Source organism: Salvelinus namaycush, chromosome 20 (assembly GCF_016432855.1).
Source record: "Salvelinus namaycush isolate Seneca chromosome 20, SaNama_1.0, whole genome shotgun sequence".
NCBI classification, from domain to species: domain Eukaryota; kingdom Metazoa; phylum Chordata; class Actinopteri; order Salmoniformes; family Salmonidae; genus Salvelinus; species Salvelinus namaycush.
In genome coordinates, this window is record NC_052326.1 from 28,953,841 (window position 1) to 28,976,105 (window position 22,265).

General features: G+C 45.1%; 1 pseudogene; it reads left to right on the forward strand.

Moving 5' to 3' along the window:
- Nucleotides 1-22,265, forward strand: part of LOC120064743 — a 103,221-nt pseudogene that overhangs the window by 13,748 nt on the left and 67,208 nt on the right.

The following is a 22,265-nucleotide window of genomic DNA, read 5'->3' on the forward strand; positions in this document are numbered from 1 at the left end:
CCAGTCGGAACCACTCAGTCTTTCTCTCCTCTTTCATTCTGCAAGTAAGGACAGAACACTCAACACATTAGCTTTGTGGCTAGGGGTGTTGTGACGTGCATTTTTGTACCCTGTCAATCAACCGATTTACTTTCTAAATGACAGTATTGTAATGGAGACGCAGGAGTCAGGAAGCAGCTGCAGTCGTAGTAATAATAATAACAATGAACATGGAGCGATGCAAAACAAGAGAAGTGCCTGGACATGAAAACATAACCAATAATGCCTGATGAGGGAGGCTACAGAGTGCTAAATAAAGGGGAAGTAATCAAGGTGGTGATGAAGTCCAGGTGTGTATGATGATGGGGCACAGGTGTGCGTAATGATGGTTGCCCGGACAGGTGGTTAGTAAACTGGCGACGTCGATCACCGGAGCAGGAGAGCGGGAGTAGACGTGACAGTACACGGGGCCAATGTTATGGGAGGAAGGAATGGTGGGCTGGAGGTCACTCTCAACAGACTGGAACCACAAGATAAGGGAAAGCAGGTCTTCCGACATCCGGGTGCCAATGCAGTGATTTTCATCCTCGACCAGGAGATGGTGGGGTCATGACATTGGAGCCACGGGAGGCCAAGGATGGCTTTGTGTACAGGAGCCCAGGTGAAGCAGAAGGGACAACACCTGAGGGACAGCCAACCAGTGAAATGGAAACCAGGAAGAGTTTGACGGAAAACGATGATGAAGGAATACTCACGCCTACCCTGGGAGACGGAGGATCACGGGGCAGACCCTCTGCCCCAGTGGACTTCGGGTTGGGATGCACCGGACACCGCTGGAGCCGGTGCCCCGCCTGGCCGCGATAGGGACACAATTATTTATAGTGTGGTTGTTGTTGTGGGTTTTATGAACAGTAATGAGAAGAATGCAACAAAATGTCTTCCCACAGCACAACTCTTTCTTTTCACATTTAATTCTAAGAAATGCAACTCAGCAAACTGTACAAGAACATTAGCCAGCAAGAATCCTCTCAAGCGGAAGCAGTCTTTACTGTCGCAGGAGATTTTAACAAAGCAAATTTAAAACAAGTTCTTCCAAAGTATCACCAACAGAGGTAACGTGCAGGATGTACACAAACATCCATGACATGTACAAAGCCTCTCCCCACCCCCACTTTGGCCAATCAGAACACGTCTCTCTGTTTCTACTCCCCACCTACAGTACAAGAAGCAACTCAAGAGGGAGCAACCAACATAGAGAATAGTAAGGTGCTGGACAGACGAGGCACACTCAATGCTACAGGACTGTTTTGAGAATACTGATTGGAATATGTTTAAAAAGTCATCCACCCAGGACTCATCTATCAACATTGAAGAATATACATCATCAGTTGCTTCATTAAGTAATGTGTTGATGATGCTGTACCCACAATAACAATCTGGAAACACCCCAACCAAAAACCCTAGATGAGAGCCCGTACTGAAAGCCCGTACTGCAGCATTCAATGTCAGCAGAACTCGGTGGCACGCGACGCATACAAGCCAAGCAGGTACAAGCTCTGCAAATCCATTCAGACGTAAAAATACAAAAAAACTCAAACTTGAATCGATGTTCGACAACTCGCGACGCATGTGGCAAGGACTACAGGCTATCACAGACTACAAAGGCAAATCCAGCTGTGTGGTGCCCACGAAGCCTCCCTTCCAGATGAGCTTAACACATTCTATGTTCGCTTCAAGGCAGACAATACCGAGCCAACAAGGAAGGCTCTCGCTACTCCAGACGACCAGATACTGTCGTTCTCCAAGGCTGATGTGAGGAAAACTCTCAAAAGAGTGAATAATCACAAAGCCGCTGGCCCAGATGGCATCCCTGGGCGCGTCGTCAGAGTGTGCGTTGACCAGCTGGCGGGCGTCTTCTCAAACATCTTCAACCTGTCCCAAGCTGCAGTTTCCACGGTTCAAGGAGACCACCATCATCGTGGTGCCCAAGAAAGCCAAGGTGACATGCCCAAATTACTACACTACATGGTTAGAAGTATGTGGATACCTGTCACGTAGAGTAGGCCAGAAGGCTAAACTGAAAAACCTAATCTCTATCAAATAAAAAGATGGCGGAGCCGCAAAAGTACTTCTGTGGGTGTTTATTTACATAGTGAATCCGGAAGGAAAACAACAGTACTGCCATCCAAAGTATACATTATGGGGACAGCTTAAATGCTGTCGATGCTGCCCCATCAACAGCTCAATTCAAAATGGTCCCCCCCCCTTGAACTGAAAGAGAGGCTCCTTTTGTAGGGGAAGCCCCTCCCAGCAGAACATACACAGCTCTAATTAATTAAGCAATTACCGTCATCAAAGCCTACATTTTCCACTCAGCTAAACATAATGAATTATATACATTGCAACACGTTTCTCATGATACAATATACCAATATAACACATTTACAAAATCTCATATCCCTACTGACATGGAGTCTCCCAATATGCCCATTCACATGAACGAGCCATTCAGGACAGGCACTACAAAGCCAGCCCGATTACCGTAGCTCTGGTCCTTATCCCAGCATACCCGGAAGCTACAGAGATGGAGATAGAGGAACAGAACCAAACAAACAACGCACTCATCCATAACATTGATAAGTACAATAAACGTTGCTTAAATTAAACATGAACGCTTGTCTGTATATTCTTTATACCATAAACTGTTACTGATGGGAGGTAAAAATAAAGTATGAAATGTATGTACTAAGATAGAGAAATGAACTTGTGTGTCGACCCACATTGTTAACATAGCTGATAACGGAGCAGGGAGGCACGATGAATGTGTGTGTGTTAGTGTACCAAACGCTGCCCGCGGCCAGTGACAGACTTCTCCGTCACAATACCCCTTCAAATTAGTGGATTTGGCTATTCCAGCCATACCCGTTGCTGACAGGTGAATAACATCGGGCACACAGCCATGCACTCTCCATAGACAAACATTGGCAGTAGAATGGCCTGTACTGAAGAGCTCAGTGACTTTCAATGTGGCACCGTCATAGGATGCCACCTTTCCAAAAATATTCTGCCCTGCTAGAGCTGCCCCTGTCAACTGTAAGTGCTGTAATTGTGAAGTGAAACGTCTAGGAGCATCAACGGCTCAGCCGCAAAGTGGTAGGCCATACAAGCTCACAAAACGAGACCGCCGAATGCTGAATCGCGTAGTGCGTAAAAATCGTCTGTCCTCAGTTGCAACACTCACTAACGAGTTCCAAACTGCCTCTGGAAGCAACGTCAGCACAATAACTGTTCGTCTGGAGCTTAATGAAATGAGTTTCCATGGCCAAACATCCTCACACAAGCCTAAGATCACCATACGCAATGCCAAGCGTCAGCTGGAGTGGTGTAAAGCTCGTCGCCATTGGACTCTGGAGCAGTGGAAACGCATTCTCTGGAGTGATGAATCACGCTTCACCATCTAGCAGTCCAACGGACACATCTGGGTTTGGTGGATGCCAGGAGAAGACTACTTGCCCGAATGTATAAAGTTTGGTGGAGGAGGAATAATGGACTGGGGCTGTTTTTCTATAATTCGTGCTAGGCCCCTTAGTTCCAGTGAAGCTAAATCTTAATGCTACAGCGTGCAATGACATTCTAGACGATTCTGTGCATCCAACTTTGTGGCAACAGTTTGGGGAAGGCCCTTTATTGTTTCAGCATGACAATGCCCTCGTGCACAAAGCGAGGTCCATACAGAAACAGTTTGTTGAGATTGATGTGGAAGAATTTGGCAGGCCTGCGAAGAGCCCTGACCTCAACCCCATCGAACACCTTTGTGATGAATTAGAACGCTGACTGCGAGCGAGGCTTAATCACCCAACATACAGTGTATTCAGACCCCTTGATAGTTCCACATTTTGTTACGTTACAGCCTTATTCTAAAATGGATTAAATAAATAAAAAATCCTCATCAATCTACACACAATACCGCATAATTAAAACGCGAGAACAGGTTTTTAGATATTTTGCAAATGATGATCCTTGAGATGTTTCTACAACTTGATTGGAGTCCACCTGTGGTAAATTCAGTTTATTGGACATGATTTGGAAAGGAACACACCTGTCTATATAAGGTCCCACAGTTGACAGTGCATGTCAGAGCAAAAACCAAGCCATGAGGTCGAAGGAATTGTCCGCAAAGCACCGAGACAGGATTGTATCGAGGCACAGATCTGGGGAAGGGTACCAAAACATTTCTGCAGCATTGAAGCTCCCCAAGAATACAGTGGCCTCCATCATTCTTAAATGGAACATCCAAGATTCTTCCTAGAGCTGGCCGCCGGGCCAAACTGAACAATCGGGGGAGAAGGTCCTTGGTCAAGGGGGTGACCAAGAACCCGATGGTCTGTGGAGATTGGAGAACCTTCCAGAAGGACAACCATCTCTGCAGCATTCCATCAATAAGGCCTTTATGTGGCCAGACGGAAGCCACTCCTCCGTAAAAGGAACAAAATCTAAAGACTCTCAGACCATAAGAAACAAGATTCTCTGGTCTGATGAAACCAAGATTGAACTCTTTGGCCTGAATGAGAAGCATCATGTCTGGAGGAAACCTGGCACCATCCCTATGGTGAAGCATAGTGGTGGCAGCATCATGCTGTGGGGATGTTTTTGAGCAGCAGGAACTGGGAGACTAGTAAGGAATGAGGGAAAGATGGAACGGAGCAAAGTACAGAGAGATCCTTGATGAAAACCTGCCTCAGAGCACTCAGGTCCTCAGACTGGGGCAAGGGTTCACCTTCCAGCAGAACAATGACCCTAAGCACACAGCCAAGACAACACTGGAGTGGTTTCGGGACAAGTCTCTGAATGTCCTAGAATGGCCCAGCCAGAGCCCGGACTTGAACCTGATCGAACATCTCTGAAGAGACCTGAAGATAGCTGTGCAACGACGCTCCCCATCCAACCTGATAGAGCTTGAGAGGATCTGCAGAGAGGAATGGGAGAAACTCACTAAATACAGGTGTGCCAAGCGTGTAGTGTCTTACCCAAAAAGAGTCAAGGCTGTAATCACTGCCAAAGGTAATTCAACAAAGTACCGAGTAAAGGGTTGGAATACTTATGTAAATGTGATATTTCCAGTTTAGATTTTTAATAAATGTCCAAAAATGTATAAAAATCTTTTTGTTTTGTCATTGTAGGGTATTGTGTGTCGGTGGATGAGGGGGAAAATTATTTAATCCATTTTAGAATAAGGCTGTAATATAACAAAATGTGGAAAAAGTCAAGGGGTCTGAATACTTTCCCAATCCACTTTAAGTGCCTGACTTCACTAATGCTCTTGTGGCTGAATGGAAGCAAGTTCCTGCAGCCATGTTCCAACATCTAGTGGAAAGCCTTCCCAGAAGAGTGGAGGCTGTTAAAGAAGCACAGGGGGACCAACTCCATATTAATACCTATTATTTTGGAATGAGATGTTCGACGAGCAGGTGTCCACATACTCATGTTGTGTATCACCTCTGTCATCATTAAAAATGCTTTGAGATGCTGGCCATGGCCCACATCAAGGCTAGCATGACAGAGACACTGGACCCACTCCAATTTGCCTTCCAATAGACCCACCAATAGATCCATGCCATTTTCATTGCTATTCACACGGCTCTAACACATCTGGACAAGAGGAACACCATATGTGAGAATGCTGTTCATTGACTACAAATCAGCATTCAGCACTATTGTTCCCTCCAAGCTTGCCACCAAGCTCAGAGCCCTGGGTCTGGACATTACCCTTTGCATCTGGATCCTGGACTTCCTGACAGGCAGACCACAGGCTGTGAGGATTGGCAACAACACTTCCTCCACACTGACTCTTAACATAGGAGCTCCCCAGGGGTGTGTCCTCAACCCTCTGCGGTACTCCCTTAGGGGCCCCCCAGGGGTGTGTCCTCAGCCCTCGGCTGTACTCCCTGTTCAGCCACGATTGCGTGGCTTTGCACGACACCAACTCCATAATCAAGTTTGCTGACGACCCCACGGTTGTACGCTTGATAACTAACAACGACGAGTCAGCCTATAGGGAGGAGGTAAGTGAACTGGCATTGTGGTGCGAGGACAACAACCTCTCCCTCAACATCAGCAAAACAAATTAATTGATTGACTTCAGGAAGCAAAGGAGGGAACACGCCCCGATCCACATCAAGAGGACTGCAGTAGAGTGTGTCAGCAGTTTTACGTTCCTCGGTGTCCACAGACGACTTGACAAGGCCCAAAAACACCACCACTCTTGTCAAGATGGCTCAACAGCGCCTCTACTTCCTGATGCGGCTGATAAAATCCGGCATGCCATCCTGGGTCCTCTCCAAATGCTACTGCTACACCATCGAGAGCGTCCTGACCGGTTGCATCAAGCCTGGTACAGGAATTGCTCCATCCACAACCGCAAGGCCCTCCAGCGGGTGGTGAAGATGGCCCAGTACATCACTGGGGCTATGTTCCCACCCATCCAGGACATCTATTTGAAACAGTGCCTGAGGAAGTCCCGCTGCATCATCAAAGACCACACACACCCCAGCCACGAGCTGTTCACTCCCTTGCATGAGGTCTGACACCAACAGGCTCAGAGAGAATTTCTATCTACAAGCCATCATACTGCTGAACACTTGAACTTGACGGACCACCTGTACTGGCTCTCCACACCATAGCGCACACACACACACACACACACACACACACACACACACACACACACACACACACACACACACACACACACACACACACACACACACACACACACACACACACACACACACACACACACACAGAAACACACACACACACACACACACACACACACACACACACACACTAAACCTAACCCACACCCCTACCCTTACCCTATCCCTAACCTTAACCCTATCCCAAAAACCTAACCTTAACCCTAACCCTAAACCTAACCCTAACCCTAGCTCCTAACCCTAAAACTAACCCTAGCTCCAAACTCTAACCCTAATTCTAACTCTAATACTAATTCTAACCTTAACTCTACACTCCCTAGAAGTAGCATTTGACCTTGTGGGGACCAACAAAATGTCCCCAGTTGGTCAAATTTAGTTTGTTTACTATTCTTGTGGGGACTTCATGCTACACACTGCTGCATACCAGACTCTTATTTACTATTGCTAAATCTGCACAATTGAAACACTTGCCCCCCAATCCCCCTTTCCTCAATATACGTGTAAATATTGGACTATAAATTGTGCCTTTCTGTATTATACTTTAATAAAATGTTTATTCTATTCTACTGAGCCATTTACTTTATGTTCGTAATCTTATGTTTTATTATTGTTGTTGCATTGCCAAGAATGAACCTGCAAGTAATCATTTCGTTGGATGGTGTATGCCATATGTATCCTGTGCATGTTACTCATAAAAATGTCAACTTTGTCACTGGTGAAAAGTGCAAGTCAGTTTCAGTTTGGGTGCAAAGGTCAAGAGCACAGAATGTCCTGATTCTGTATTCTGTGCTTTCGATTCCACATTCATTCTTTGACTTTCTCTTCCTCTTACAAACACACACTCTTCTGTTCTGCCTCCAGGAAAAGGGAGTAAACATATGTCAGAGCCACAGTCAATGCTAGAGCTCCTCCCTGTAGTTGGCTGGAGAGAAGCATATGGAGCATGCTGTTGTGTTTAGCTGTTCTTCGAGTTCCCTCGCATATTAGTGTGTATGTGTATGTTTTCCTGAATTATGCAATATTCCAATGAAGCCAATCGTCCACTAAACCCCATGACATTGAGTGAGTTAGTCGGTTCACATAGATTAAACTTAAACCAGAGAAAGCATGCAGCAACACATGCACACATCTATATAGTCTACAGCTGCTCGCATTGCCACCAAAACACACTACACTGTTTCCACAAAAACATACTACTCTCACAGTCAAGTCCTCGGTGGATTGAAGCACAGTGAGAAGCATGTAGCAGTGTGGGAGGGTATTACGTATTAGAGTAGCCTAGTTTTGACTTATTAAGCCGTTTAGTATGACAAATGAGACATTCTGAAGTAACAGAGTAGGAGTCTAAAGCAAAGCTCTGAGGTAACAGTTTTGTAACGTCTGCTTCCCAACTCACACTCTCAAACACGTAGATCCCCTGAACGCAGCTCACTTTCCAGCCCACTTCCCAACTCACACTCTCAAACACGTAGATCCCCTGAACGCAGCTCACTCTCCAGATCCCAATCACCTGAATTCTGATCACCTGTTCACTCACCTGTCGGTCATTTACACACTATTTAGTTCAGTTCATTGCACCCCATCGTTGTGAGGTTTGTTTTGTGACACACTTCTCTTCGGAGCCCTGGTTTTTCCCCATAATCTACTCCCATGTGTGATAGTTTTTGCCTGCCTCACTAACGACGCCTATTCCCTGCCTGTACTTTAGCCTATCGGATTTCCTATTATGGACCTATTGCCTGATCTCCCGGACAACATTACTAGCCTTTTCCCTGCTTGTACTGTTGCCTTTTTGGACCTCTGTGTATGACCTTCTGCCTGCCCCTGGACACAGCTACCTGCCTCGTCCTGTGGTCCTTACAATAAACACCTGCTGCGCCCTGCGCTTGAAACCAGGTCTCTGTCTCCCATCGTGTTCATTACAAGTTTAACTGAAGGAAAATCTTTAGAAGTGTGTGGGGGGTATTAGAGCAGTCTTATTGAGCCAATAATGTGACAAATTGGACATTCTGAACTAACAGAGTAGGACTAAGGGAGTATGAAGCAAAGCTGTGCAGTAGGCAAACAGTTGGACATAATGGAAAAATCAGTGTATCAGCGCAGTGTGTGAGATGGTGTGTTTGCATGTGAATGAGGGAGTGAGTTTGTGCATGCATGAGTTTGTGTGTGTGTGTTTTGACTGCTGGGCAACAACTTTTCAAGCTGCTTTACTCGACATTCCGGGTAGAGAGTTTGTGGAGCAGCACATGGGTTGCCGTGTCCCTGGGGCCTGGTGGTGACATTGAGCACGCCTCACACACACGGACCGAACTACTACTGACATTCAACCATGAACCGTACTGAATACTACACAAATACACCCCTCACTCTCACTATGCTACATAGTGTTACACGGTATACCGAAACTTCTGTACTTTTTCGAAACCAGAACATGAAAAACGGTTTGATAATAGAATTTTCTCAAGGATCAAGCCGATGTCCCCCTTATTATAGAGCAACCTGCCTGCTCCACTTACTCACTGCTAGGCTGCACTGGGAGTCTGGGCTGCATCATGTTAGCTTCCCACTCATGCTGCACAGAAGTTTATATATATATATATATATATATATATATATATATATATATATATATATATATATGATATATATATATATATATATATATATATATATATATATATATATACACTGCTCAAAAAAATAAAGGGAACACTTAAACAACACAATGTAACTCCAAGTCAATCACACTTCTGTGAAATCAAACTGTCCACTTAGGAAGCAACACTGATCGACAATAGATTTCACATGCTGTTGTGCAAATGGAATAGACAACAGGTTGAAATTATAGGCAATTAGCAAGACACCCCCAATAAAGGAGTGGTTCTGCAGGTGGTGACCACAGACCACTTCTCAGTTCCTATGCTTCCTGGCTGATGTTTTGGTCACTTTTGAATGCTGGCGGTGCTTTCACTCTAGTGGTAGCATGAGACGGAGTCTACAACCCACACAAGTGGCTCAGGTAGTGCAGCTCATCCAGGATGGCACATCAATGCGAGCTGTGGCAAGAAGGTTTGCTGTGTCTGTCAGCGTAGAGTCCAGAGCATGGAGGCGCTACCAGGAGACAGGCCAGTACATCAGGAGACGTGGACGAGGCCGTAGGAGGGCAACAACCCAGCAGCAGGACCGCTACCTCCGCCTTTGTGCAAGGAGAAGCAGGTGGAGCACTGCCAGAGCCCTGCAAAATGACCTCCAGCAGGCCACAAATGTGCATGTGTCTGCTCAAACGGTCAGAAACAGACTCCATGAGGGTGGTATGAGGGCCCGACGTCCACAGGTGGGGGTTGTGCTTACAGCCCAACACCGTGCAGGACGTTTGGCATTTGCCAGAGAACACCAAGATTGGCAAATTCGCCACTGGCGCCCTGTGCTCTTCACAGATGAAAGCAGGTTCACACTGAGCACATGTGACAGACGTGACAGAGTCTGGAGACGCCGTGGAGAACGTTCTGCTGCCTGCAACATCCTCCAGCATGACCGGTTTGGCGGTGGGTCAGTCATGGTGTGGGGTGGCATTTCTTTGGGGGGCCGCACAGCCCTCCATGTGCTCGCCAGAGGTAGCCTGACTGCCATTAGGTACCAAGATGAGATCCTCAGACCCCTTGTGAGACCATATGCTGGTGCGGTTGGCCCTGGGTTCCTCCTAATGCAAGATAATGCTAGACCGCATGTGGCTGGAGTGTGTCAGCAGTTCCTGCAAGAGGAAGGCATTGATGCTATGGACTGGCCCGCCCGTTCCCCAGACCTGAATCCAATTGAGCACATCTGGGACATCATGTCTCGCTCCATCCACCAACGCCACGTTGCACCACAGACTGTCCAGGAGTTGGCGGATGCTTTAGTCCAGGTCTGGGAGGAGATCCCTCAGGAGACCATCCGCCACCTCATCAGGAGCATGCCCAGGCATTGTAGGGAGGTCATACAGGCACGTGGAGGCCACACACACTACTGAGCCTCATTTTGACTTGTTTTAAGGACATTACATCAAAGTTGGATCAGCCTGTAGTGTGGTTTTCCACTTTAATTTTGAGTGTGACTCCAAATCCAGACCTCCATGGGTTGATAAATTTGATTTCCATTGAAAATTTTTGTGTGATTTTGTTGTCAGCACATTCAACTATGTAAAGAAAAAAGTATTTAATAAGAATATTTCATTCATTCAGATCTAGGATGTGTTATTTTAGTGTTCCCTTTATTTTTTTGAGCAGTGTATATATATATATATCTCTTCTTAGGGATAGGGTCTAGTTTCCTGAATTTCCGCCTGACTGACATGCCCAAAGTAAACTGCCTGTTACTCAGGCCCAGAAGCCAGGATATGCATATAATTGGTAGCATTGGATAGAAAACACTTTGAAGTTTCTAAAACTGTTAAAATAATGTCTGAGAATATAACAGAATTGATATGACAGGCAAAAATCCGAAGAACATCCAACCAGAATATTTTGGGGGGAGGTCCCAGCTTCTTATTATGGAAAACTATTGTTTCTATGTAAATCCGTCTCCCAGATTACAATTCCTATGGCTTCCACTAGATGTCAACAGTCTTTATTAAAGGTTTCAGGCTTCTTTTTTGAAAAAACTAACAAGTATTTGGAGTTTTGGTTGGGAGACCACCTGAACAATATCAGTCTTTCAGCACGCGAGGGAGAGGGCGTGCGCTTACACATTTTTCTTTCCTATTGAACATACTACTTTCCGTATTAAATATTATAGTTTATTTACATTTTAGAGTACCTGAGGATTGTATAGAAACGTAGTTTGTCTTGTTTGGACGAAGTTTAGCGGTAGCTTTTTGGACTCCTTTGTCTGCATGTTGAACGAGTGGATTACTGAAATCGATGGCACCAACTAAACTGACTTTTTGGGATATAAAGAAGGATTTTATCTAACAAAACGACCATTCATGTTGTAGCTGGGATCTTCAAAAAGATCTTCAAAAGTAAGTGATTTATTTAATCGCTTTATGGGATTTTGTGAAGCCTGTGCTGGTTGAAAAATATGTTGATGTGGGGCGACGTCCTCAGACAATCGCATGGTATGCTTTCGCCGTAAAGCCTTTTTGAAATCTGACAACGCAGTTAGATTAACAAGAAGTTAAGCTTTAAATGATATAAGACACTTGTATGTTCATGAATGTTTAATATTACGATTATTTATTTGAATTGCGCGCCCTCCAATTTCACCGGATGTTTTCGGCTTGTGTCCCACTAGCGGGACGCCTATCCCAAAACACTTTAATAATGCGACACAGCATGTAGAAATGTTGAAATCGTTAATACAGGCTTAAACACTTTACAATGCAAGAAGATACCGGTAGTATCTTTGTAGGCTAACTTTTCTTGCCAGCTGACAGCTGGGGCTAATTTCAATTCACAACGCTATTACTTTGTTGGTGATAATATGCAAACCATAACTCAAAATATACTGATTTCAAAGCTGATTGCCACAACTGACTAAGTTGTACAACTGACTAAGTATCCCCCTTCACCTATAAAATATACAGTCGTACTTTGAACTGACTGTGCACCAACGGCTTCCCCCTTCTTGCTGTGTGAATGACATCAATACTGGTTAAAGAGACAGCGCACATGTTTGTAGACTAAGCCACTTTGACGCAAATGTTATTGATCAGTACAATAAAACAAGTCCCAAATGGAAGGGATATTGTTTGTAATCTGTAGCAAGCTCATGAAATCAGACAAAACAAGCTCAGTAACTCAATGCATGCACACACTACTATTGAATATACATTCACCTGTATTGTGGATAGGCCTAGGCTACATCTTGATTTACCCAGTTTATCAATAGAAATGTATCACTCAAATACATGATTACTATTATGTTGTTATGTAGTAAAACAACGTCAAATTGATTGTATGATTGAATAAGTGATTAATTCATGCATACAAAATCAAATGTAATGATTCCCAACAACTTGAACGATTGAATGATTGAGCTATATTTATCTGTCTGGATCAAGTGCCATACTGTATCTTAGGCTAATATGCCTTCTTTTTTTGCCGTGGTATCGTTTTAGTATTATTTTGTTATCGAGTATCGTGATGATATTGAGTATTGTGATACTAAACCTGGTATCGGTATCGAAGTCAAAATGCTGGTATTGTGATAACACTAATTTTACTCCCCTACACCTCCAAACCAGTTAGCTAATTCTTTAACATGTCATCCCTATAGGATCCTTGTTACATGGCTTGTTCCACTAATTAATTCTCTCACACTCAGTCACACACACACCGCTCCGGGCTTCTCACAAGAGGCCTTATTACCATCTTCCACTCTCCAGGCATGAAACAGTAGCTATCGTGACCTGGCCAGAACATAAGAGGATGGATCATTGAAAATATCAGCTATGGTCAACTGTGGTTGCTACATACTGTAAGTCAAATCCTGCTCAGATAGCAATGTGTAATGTTATTCACCTCTAGTCCTTGGGCGCGTTCGAGTGCACACACTACTTGTAGGCACAAGTCGGTGACCAACGCCTTTCAAAGTGTGTTGCATTATGGGGATAAAAATTGTCCGACTTGTACCTACAAGTGACTGCATTAACTTTACAAAAATCATGTGATCTAACGTCATGAAGTTTTGACTGCAGTCGCCTGCAAGTTTCTGCAGTTGCTCTTCACCAACTTCATCCTGCAGCCATCGTCTGCATTGTAGGAGGCACTATTGTCAACCAATCACTAGGCTTTATTTGTTTGACTCACGCGAACGTGACCAAAGACATGACTGAAACAGGAACCAACTTTGCTGTGATTCATGTATACAGTGGATGATATATACAAATGAATGTGATGATTGAGGCTCTCTCTCACTAATTGTTGTACAATGTTTGTGAGTGTGTGATATGGGGTTGGAGACATTATAAAGAAAATATTTTATAAACAATGGCAACACTGCCATGTTGATATGAGCCTTGTTGATGGAAAAACAAATTAGTATCTGACTTTCAGCTGTCGCAGATGCACCTTCCCTGACTTCACATCCTTAACCTTCGTCTACAGTCAGTTGCTTTAGCCTTACCACTCAAACACGCCCCTTTTCTGGTCTGCCCCATTGACCTTGGCTCTGCATTGTGATTTTTCCATCTTTGGTGACTCAGGCGGATCAGGCCCATGTGTAGCTTGCCCTAGCCCTGGCCTGAACTCAATCCCGTCCCACTATGGGTCAACCAGAGTGCATCAGCTTTCACTAATGTTTCAGACTCACTCCAACCCGCATTGGAATTTTGCGTCACAAAAGTAAATCCATATGCAGAGTGTGAAAAGCACAAAATAGGACAACATTGAGTTTAGTGTCGCACTCTGTCTCTCTGTCCAGCCAATATGGATACCAGAGTGGACACTCACTGGATCCTCACTTATAGGGCTGGGCGGTATACCGTATTTAACTGTATACCAGTATTGATGCAGGGACCGGTTTGGGTTTGTACTTTACCTTCTATAACGTTATTTCAATGTTTGGATTGTGAAATGTGATACGTTTTTATAGTACACTCCGTTTGCTACTTGCAAGTCTCTCTCTCTCCCAGTCCTCCTGCATGCCCCTTCCCACACCAGGCCCTGCCCCATGTCACTCAAGAGAGCATGCTGTTGCTCGACCAAGGAGACAAGAGTACTTCACTTGTCGTTCACTCTACAGTCTGCCTGGTCAGATGCAACAAGATGTTGATGACACCGATGCTTATTTCATAGCATTCTATAACTACACTATTAGTTTGTGTAGCTATCTTAATGTTAGTTTGTAGTTTCTTAGCAAGTGTGGCTAAAATAACATTGTGTTAGCCGCTAATGCTAATGGATAGTTAGCTAGCTAGCTAGCTAAATTCAATCAGAGTCAGAGCAAATGTCGCTAGCTTACAGCCTGATACCAGTGCTAGTGTAGGCCTAGATCAGCATGTTGTTTGTGCAACAGTATTTTCTAAATCAGAGAGGAATAGGCAAAGCATGAATATGTTAGCTAGAGAGTTAGCTAGCTAGCTAACTACCCCATACTGAAAAATAATATATACACTGCTCAAAAAAATAAAGGGAACACTTAAACAACACAATGTAACTCCAAGTCAATCACACTTCTGTGAAATCAAACTGTCCACTTAGGAAGCAACACTGATTGACAATAAATTTCACATGCTGTTGTGCAAATGGAATAGACAAAAGGTGGAAATTATAGGCAATTAGCAAGACACCCCCAAAAAAGGAGTGATTCTGCAGGTGGTGATCACAGACCACTTCTCAGTTCCTATGCTTCCTGGCTGATGTTTTGGTCACTTTTGAATGCTGGCGGTGCTTTCACTCTAGTGGTAGCATGAGACGGAGTCTACAACCCACACAAGTGGCTCAGGTAGTGCAGCTCATCCAGGATGGCACATCAATGCGAGCTGTGGCAAAAAGGTTTGCTGTGTCTGTCAGAGTAGTGTCCAGAGCATGGAGGCGCTACCAGGAGACAGGCCAGTACATCAGGAGACGTGGAGGAGGCCGTAGGAGGGCAACAACCCAGCAGCAGGACCGCTACCTCCGCCTTTGTGCAAGGAGGTGCACTGCCAGCGCCCTGCAAAATGACCTCCAGCAGGCCACAAATGTGCATGTGTCTGCTCAAACGGTCAGAAACAGACTCCATGAGGGTGGTATGAGGGCCCGACGTCCACAGGTGGGGGTTGTGCTTACAGCCCAACACCGTGCAGGACGTTTGGCATTTGCCAGAGAACACCAAGATTGGCAAATTCGCCACTGGCGCTCTGTGCTCTTCACAGATGAAAGCAGGTTCACACTGAGCACATGAGCACATGTGACAGATGTGACAGAGTCTGGAGACGCCGTGGAGAACGTTCTGCTGCCTGCAACATCCTCCAGCATGACCGGTTTTGGCGATGGGTCAGTCATGGTGTGGGGTGGCATTTCTTTGTGGGGCCGCACAGCCCTCCATGTGCTCGCCAGAGGTAGCCTGACTGCCAATAGGTACCGAGATGAGATCCTCAGACCCCTTGTGAGACCATATGCTGACACATGCACATTTGTGGCCTGGTGGAGGTCATTTTGCAGGGCTCTGGCAGTGCACCTCCTTGCACAAAGGCGGAGGTAGCGGTCCTGCTGCTGGGTTGTTGCCCTCCTACGGCCTCCTCCACGTCTCCTGATGTACTGGCCTGTCTCCTGGTAGCGCCTCCATGCTCTGGACACTACGCTGACAGACACAGCAAACCTTTTTGCCACAGCTCGCATTGATGTGCCATCCTGGATGAACTGCACTACCTGAGCCACTTGTGTGGGTTGTAGACTCCGTCTCATGCTACCACTAGAGTGAGAGCACCGCCAGCATTCAAAAGTGACCAAAACATCAGCCAGGAAGCATAGGAACTGAGAAGTGGTCTGTGGTCACCACCTGCAGAATCACTCCTTTTTTGGGGGTGTCTTGCTAATTGCCTATAATTTCCACCTTTTGTCTATTCCATTTGCACAACAGCATGTGAAATTTATTGTCAATCAGTGTTGCTTCCTAAGTGGACAGTTTGATTTCACAGAAGTGTGATTGACTTGGAGTTACATTGTGTTGTTTAAGTGTTCCCTTTATTTTTTTGAGCAGTGTATATATAAAAAAATTGAATTATATTTAAATATATTGGGAAAATGTATTTATCAAATATATAAATAAGTAGAAAATATATACAGTACCAGTCAAGTTTGGACACACCTACTCATTCAAGGGTTTTCCTTTATTTTTTACGATTTTCTACATTGTAGAATAATAGTGAAGACATCAAAACTATGAAATAACACACATGGAATCTTGTAGTAATCAAAAAAGGGTTAAACAAATCAAAATATATTTTATATTTGAGATTCTTCAAAGTAGCCACCCTTTGCCTTGATGACAGCTTTGCACATTCTTGGAATTCTACAAACCAGCTTCAAGAGGTAGTCACCTGGAATGCATTTCAATTAACAGGTGTGCCTTGTTAAAAGTTAAATAGGGGAATTTCTTTCCTTCTTAATGCGTTTGAGCCAATCAGTTGGTTTGTGACAAGGTATGGGTGGTATACAGAAGGTAGCCCTATTTGGTAAAAGACTAAGTCCATTTTATGCCAAAAACAGCTTAAATAAGCAAGAACTTGAAAGTTTCTTCAAGTGCAGTCGCAAAACTATCAACATACAGCTGGCTGGTTATACGCTGCACCGGCAGGATAGAACAGCGGCGTCTGGTAAGACAAGGGGCGGCGGACTATGTATTTTTGTAAATAACAGCTGGTGCACGATATCTAAAGAATGCTCGAGCTATTGCTCGCCTGAGGTAGAGTATCTCATGATAAACTGTAGACCACACTACCTACCTAGAAAGTTTTCATCTGTATTTTTCGTAGCTGTTTACATACCACCACAGTCAGAGGCTGGCACTAAGACAGCATTGAATGAGCTATATTCCGCCATAAGCAAACAAGAAAATGCTCACCCAGAGGCAGCGCTCTTAGTAGCCGGGGACTTTAATGCAGAGAAACTTAAATCCATTTAACCAAATTTCTATCAGCATGTTAAATGTGCAACCAGAGGAAAATAAACTCTGGACCACCTTTACACACAGAGAAGCATACAAAGCTCTACCTTGCCCTCCATTTGTCAAATCTGACCATAATTCTATCCTCCTGATTCCTGCTTACAAGCAAAAATTAAAGCAGGAAGCACCAGTGACTAGATCAATAAAAAAGTGGTCAAATGAAGCAGATGCTAAAACTGCTACAGGACTGTTTTGCTAGCAAAGACTGGAATATATTCCGGGATTCCTCCGATGGCATTGAGGAGTACACCACATCAGTCATTGGCTTCATCAATATGTGCATCGATGACGTCGTCATAACAGTGACTGTACGTACATACCCAAACCAGAAGCCATGAATTACAGGCAACATCTGCACTGAGCTAAAGGCTAGAGCTGTCGCTTTCAAGAAGCGAGACTCTAACACGGGAGCTTATAAGAAATTCCGATATGCCCTCCGACGAACCATAAAACAGGCAAATCGTCAATACAGGACTAATATCGAATAGTACTACACCGGCTCTGATGCTCGTCAGATGTGGCAGGGCTTGCAAACCATTACAGACTACAAAGGGAAGCACAGCTGAGAGCTGCCCAGTGACACGAGCCTACCAGACAAGCTAAACTACTCCTATGCTCGCTTTGAGGCAAATAACACTGAAACATGCATGAGAGCACCAGCTGTTCTGGAAGACTGTGTGCTCACGCTCTCCGCAGCCGATGTGAGTAAGACCTTTAAACAGGGCAACATTCACAAGGGCGCAGGGCCAGACAGATTACCAGGACGTGTACTGCGAGCATGTTCTGACCAACTGGCAAGTGTCTTCACTGACATATTTAACCTCTCCCTGCCCGAGTCTGTAATACCAACAAGTTTTAAGCAGACCACCATAGTGCCTGTGCCCAAGAACACTAAGGTAACCTGCCTAAATGATTACCGACCCGTAGCACTCGCGTCTATTGCCATGAAGTGCTTCGAAAGGCTGGTCATGGCTCACATCAACACCATTATCCCAGAAACCCTAGATCCACTCCAATTTGCATTCCGCCCCAACAGATCCACAGATGATGCAATCTCTATTGCACTCCACACTGCCATTTCCCACCTAGACAAAAGGAACACCTATGTGAGAATGCTATTCATTCTACAACTCAGTGTTCAACACCATAGTGCCCTCAAAGCCCATCAATAAGCTAAGGACTCTGGGACTAAACACCTCCCTCTGCAACTGGGTCCTGGACTTCCTGACAGGCTGCCCCCAGGTGGTAAGGGTAGGTAACAACACATCCACCATGCTGATCCTCAACACAGGGGCCCCTCAGGGGTGCGTGCTCAGTCCCCTTCTGTACTCCCTGTTCACTCATGACTGGACGGCCAGGCACGACTCCAACGCCATCATTAAGTTTGCCGATGACACAACAGTGGTAGGCCTGATAACCGACAACGACGAGACAGCCTATAGGGAGGAGGTCAGAGACCTGGCCGTGTGGTGCCAGGACAACAACCTCTCCCTCAACGTGATCAAGACAAAGGAGATTATTGTGGACTACAGGAAAAAGAGGACCGAGCACGCCCCCATTCTCATTGATGGGGCTGCAGTGGAGCAGGTTGAGAGCTTCAAATTCCTTGGTGTCCACATCACCAACAAACTAACATGGTCCAAGCACACCAAGACAGTCGTGAAGAGGGCACAACAAATCTTATTTCCCCTCAGGAGACTGAAAAGATTTGGCATGGGCCCTCAGATCCTCAAAAGGTTCTAGAGCTGCACCATCGAGAGCATCCTGACTGGTTGCATCACTGCCTGGTATGGCAACTGCTCAGCCTCCGACCACATGGCACTACAGAGGGTAGTGCGAATGGCCCAGTACATCACTGGTGCCAAGCGTCCTGCCATCCAGGACCTCTATACCAGGCAGTGTCAGAAGAAGGCCCTAAAAATTGCTAAATACTCCAGCCACTTTGGTCATTGAATATTCTCTCTGCTACCGCACGGCAAGCGGTATCGGAGCTCTAAGTCTAGGTCCAAGAGGCTTCGAAACAGCTTCTAACTCCAAGCCAAAAGACTCCTGAACACCTAATCAAATGGTTACCCAGACTATTTGCAATGCAACCCCCCCCCCCTTTTACACCACTGCTACTCTCTGTTATCATCTATGAATAGTTACTTTAATAACTCTACCTACATGTACATATTACCTCAACTAACCAGTGCCCCCGCACATTGACTCTGTATATATTCTCGCTATTTTATATCTGCTCTTTCGTTACTTGTTACTTTTATTTCATCTTCTTATCTGGATGTTTTAAACTGCATTGTTGGATTGTTGGTTAGGGGCTCGTAAGTAAGCATTTCACTGTAAGGTCTACGTTGTATGTGACCAATAAAATTAGATTTGAATTGAAAAATTGTCAAGCGATATGATGAAACTGGCTCTCATGAGGACCACCACAGGAAAGGAAGACCCAGAGTTACCTGAGCTGCAGAGGATGAGTTTGTTAGAGTTACCAGCCTCAGAAATTGCAGCCCAAATAAATGCTTCACAGAGTTCAAGTAACAGACAGATCTCAACATCAACTGTTCAGAGGAGACTGCATGAATCAGGCCATTGTGGTCAAATTGCTGCAAAGAAACCACTACTAAAGGACACCAATAAGAAGAAGAGACTTGCTTGGGCCAAGAAACACGAGCAATGAATGAGTCCAAATTTGAGATTTTTGGTTCCAAACACCGTGTCTTTGTGAAACGCAGAGTAGGTGAACGGATGATCTCCTCATGTGTGGTTCCCACCGTGAAGCATGGAGGAGGAGGTGTGATGGTGTGGGTGTGCTTTTCTGGTGACACTGTCATTGATTTATTTAGAATTCAAGGAACACTTAACCAGCATGGCTACCACAGCATTCTGCAGCGATACGCCATCCCATCTGGTTTATGCTTAGTGGGACTATCATTTGTTTTTCAACGGGACAATGACCCAACACACCTCCAGGCTGTGTTAGGGCTATTTGACCAAGAAGGAGAGTGATGGAGTGCTGCATCAGATGACCTGATGACATAAAAATAAATGAGGTGTTTATTTTGAAAAAGACACTTGAATGTAGAACATATTTTTAAATATATAAAAAAATATATATAAAAATATATTTTTGCAGAGCTGTCAATCACAATTGTAAATGTTCACAAGTGCCGACCCCAACCCTGCCTCCAAATGACAGAGTAGTCGTTACAATTTAAGGTAAGAATTGTTTTGAAAATTAAAGTTGAGTAGAGTTCAGTTGAGTTTATGTTATGTATGTATTAGATATAATTTTATTGCCAAAACTATTGTTAAATGTTCTTGGCTAGCCAAGCAATGTGTTGCTTGCTTGCTAATGTTTACTGAGAGTTGGGTGTCTCTTATAGAACTGGCTAGCTAGCTAGCTAGATAATTTATAGAAAATGTATTTAAATGTATTTATATTTTTTCCTCCTGATGCTCCTTCTGGTCTGGAGCCTCAGCTGCCTATAGACAGACCCCAGTCAATAGAAGTAGTATTTTGTCATATTTAGCTAGCTAGTTCCCATTTACATTTAAATGTGTTCATGAACATTAACCCCTTATTTATTCTTAATCTTGTGTGGAATTGTTTCACTATCTCTCTTTCTCTGCATTATCCACAGAGTAACTGTCAAATTGTGAGTCTGAAAATGAACACTGGAGGTGAAGAAATCTGCATCAATTTGATGTTCATAGACATTATTTTCAAATACAGATGTTAAGTGCACAGAGGTCATTTGTACATTAGATTTTGTGTTTCAGATGTAAATAACCTTCCAGTGACTCCCCTGCTGTCACGTTCTGACCATAGTTCTTGTGTGTTTTGCTTGTTTTAGTGTTGGTCAGGACGTGAGCTGGGTGGGCATTCTATGTTGTGTGTCTAGTTTGTCTGTTTCTATGTTTGGCCTAATATGGTTCTCAATCAGAGGCAGGTGTTTTGTGTTGTCTCTGATTGGGAATCAAATATAGGTGGCTTGTTTTGTGTTGGGGTTTGTGGGTGGTTGTTTCCTGTCTCTGTGTTTTCTCTGCACCAGCTAGGACTGTATCGGTTTGCCACATTTTGTTATTTTGTAATTGTTAAGTGTTCACAGTTTATCATTATTAAATATGTTGAGCACCAACTACGCTGCGTCTTGGTCCGATCCCTGTTACACCCTCTCTTCTCGTGAAGAGAGGGAAGGCTGCCGTTACAGAACCACCCACCAAACTCGGACCAAGCAGCGTAGTAACGGGCAGCAGCAGCAGCAGCAGCGAGTTCAGGAGTGGACATGGGAGGATGAGCTGGACGGAAAAGGACCCTGGGCAGAGCCAGAGGAATGTCGCCGCCTCAAAGCAGAGCTGGAGGCAGCAAAAGCAGAGAGGCGGCATTATGAGGTGCTATCAAGGCAGAGCGGCTGGAAGCCCGAGAGGCTCCCCCAAAAATGTCTTGGGGGGGGGCTAAAGGGGAGTGTAGCTGGGTCAAGTAGGAGACTTGAGCCAACTCCCCCTGCTTACCGTAAGGAGCCAAGGATGGAACCAGAGCCGGTGAGGGCGGTATTGGAGGTGAGCGATGTAGAGACTGTGAAGGATCTAATGGGGAAATTGGAGGAGAGAGAAATGAGGGATTTGCTGGTCTGGTGCATGAGGCACGACATCCGCCCGACGGAGCATGTCAGGGATTTGATGTCACCTGAGTCAGCTCTCCATACTCGTCCTGAGGTGCGGGCTAGCCGTCTGGTGAAGACTGTGCCAGCCTCACACACCAGGCCTCCTGTGCGCCTTCCTAGCCCTGCACGTCCTGTGCCAGCTCAGCGCACCAGCTCTCCTGTGGCAGCCCCATGCACCAGCTCTCCGGTGCCGGCGCCACGTACCAGGCCTCCAGTTCCAGCACCCCGCACTCGCCTTGAGGTGCGTGCCCTCAGCCCAGTACCATCGGTGCCAACACCA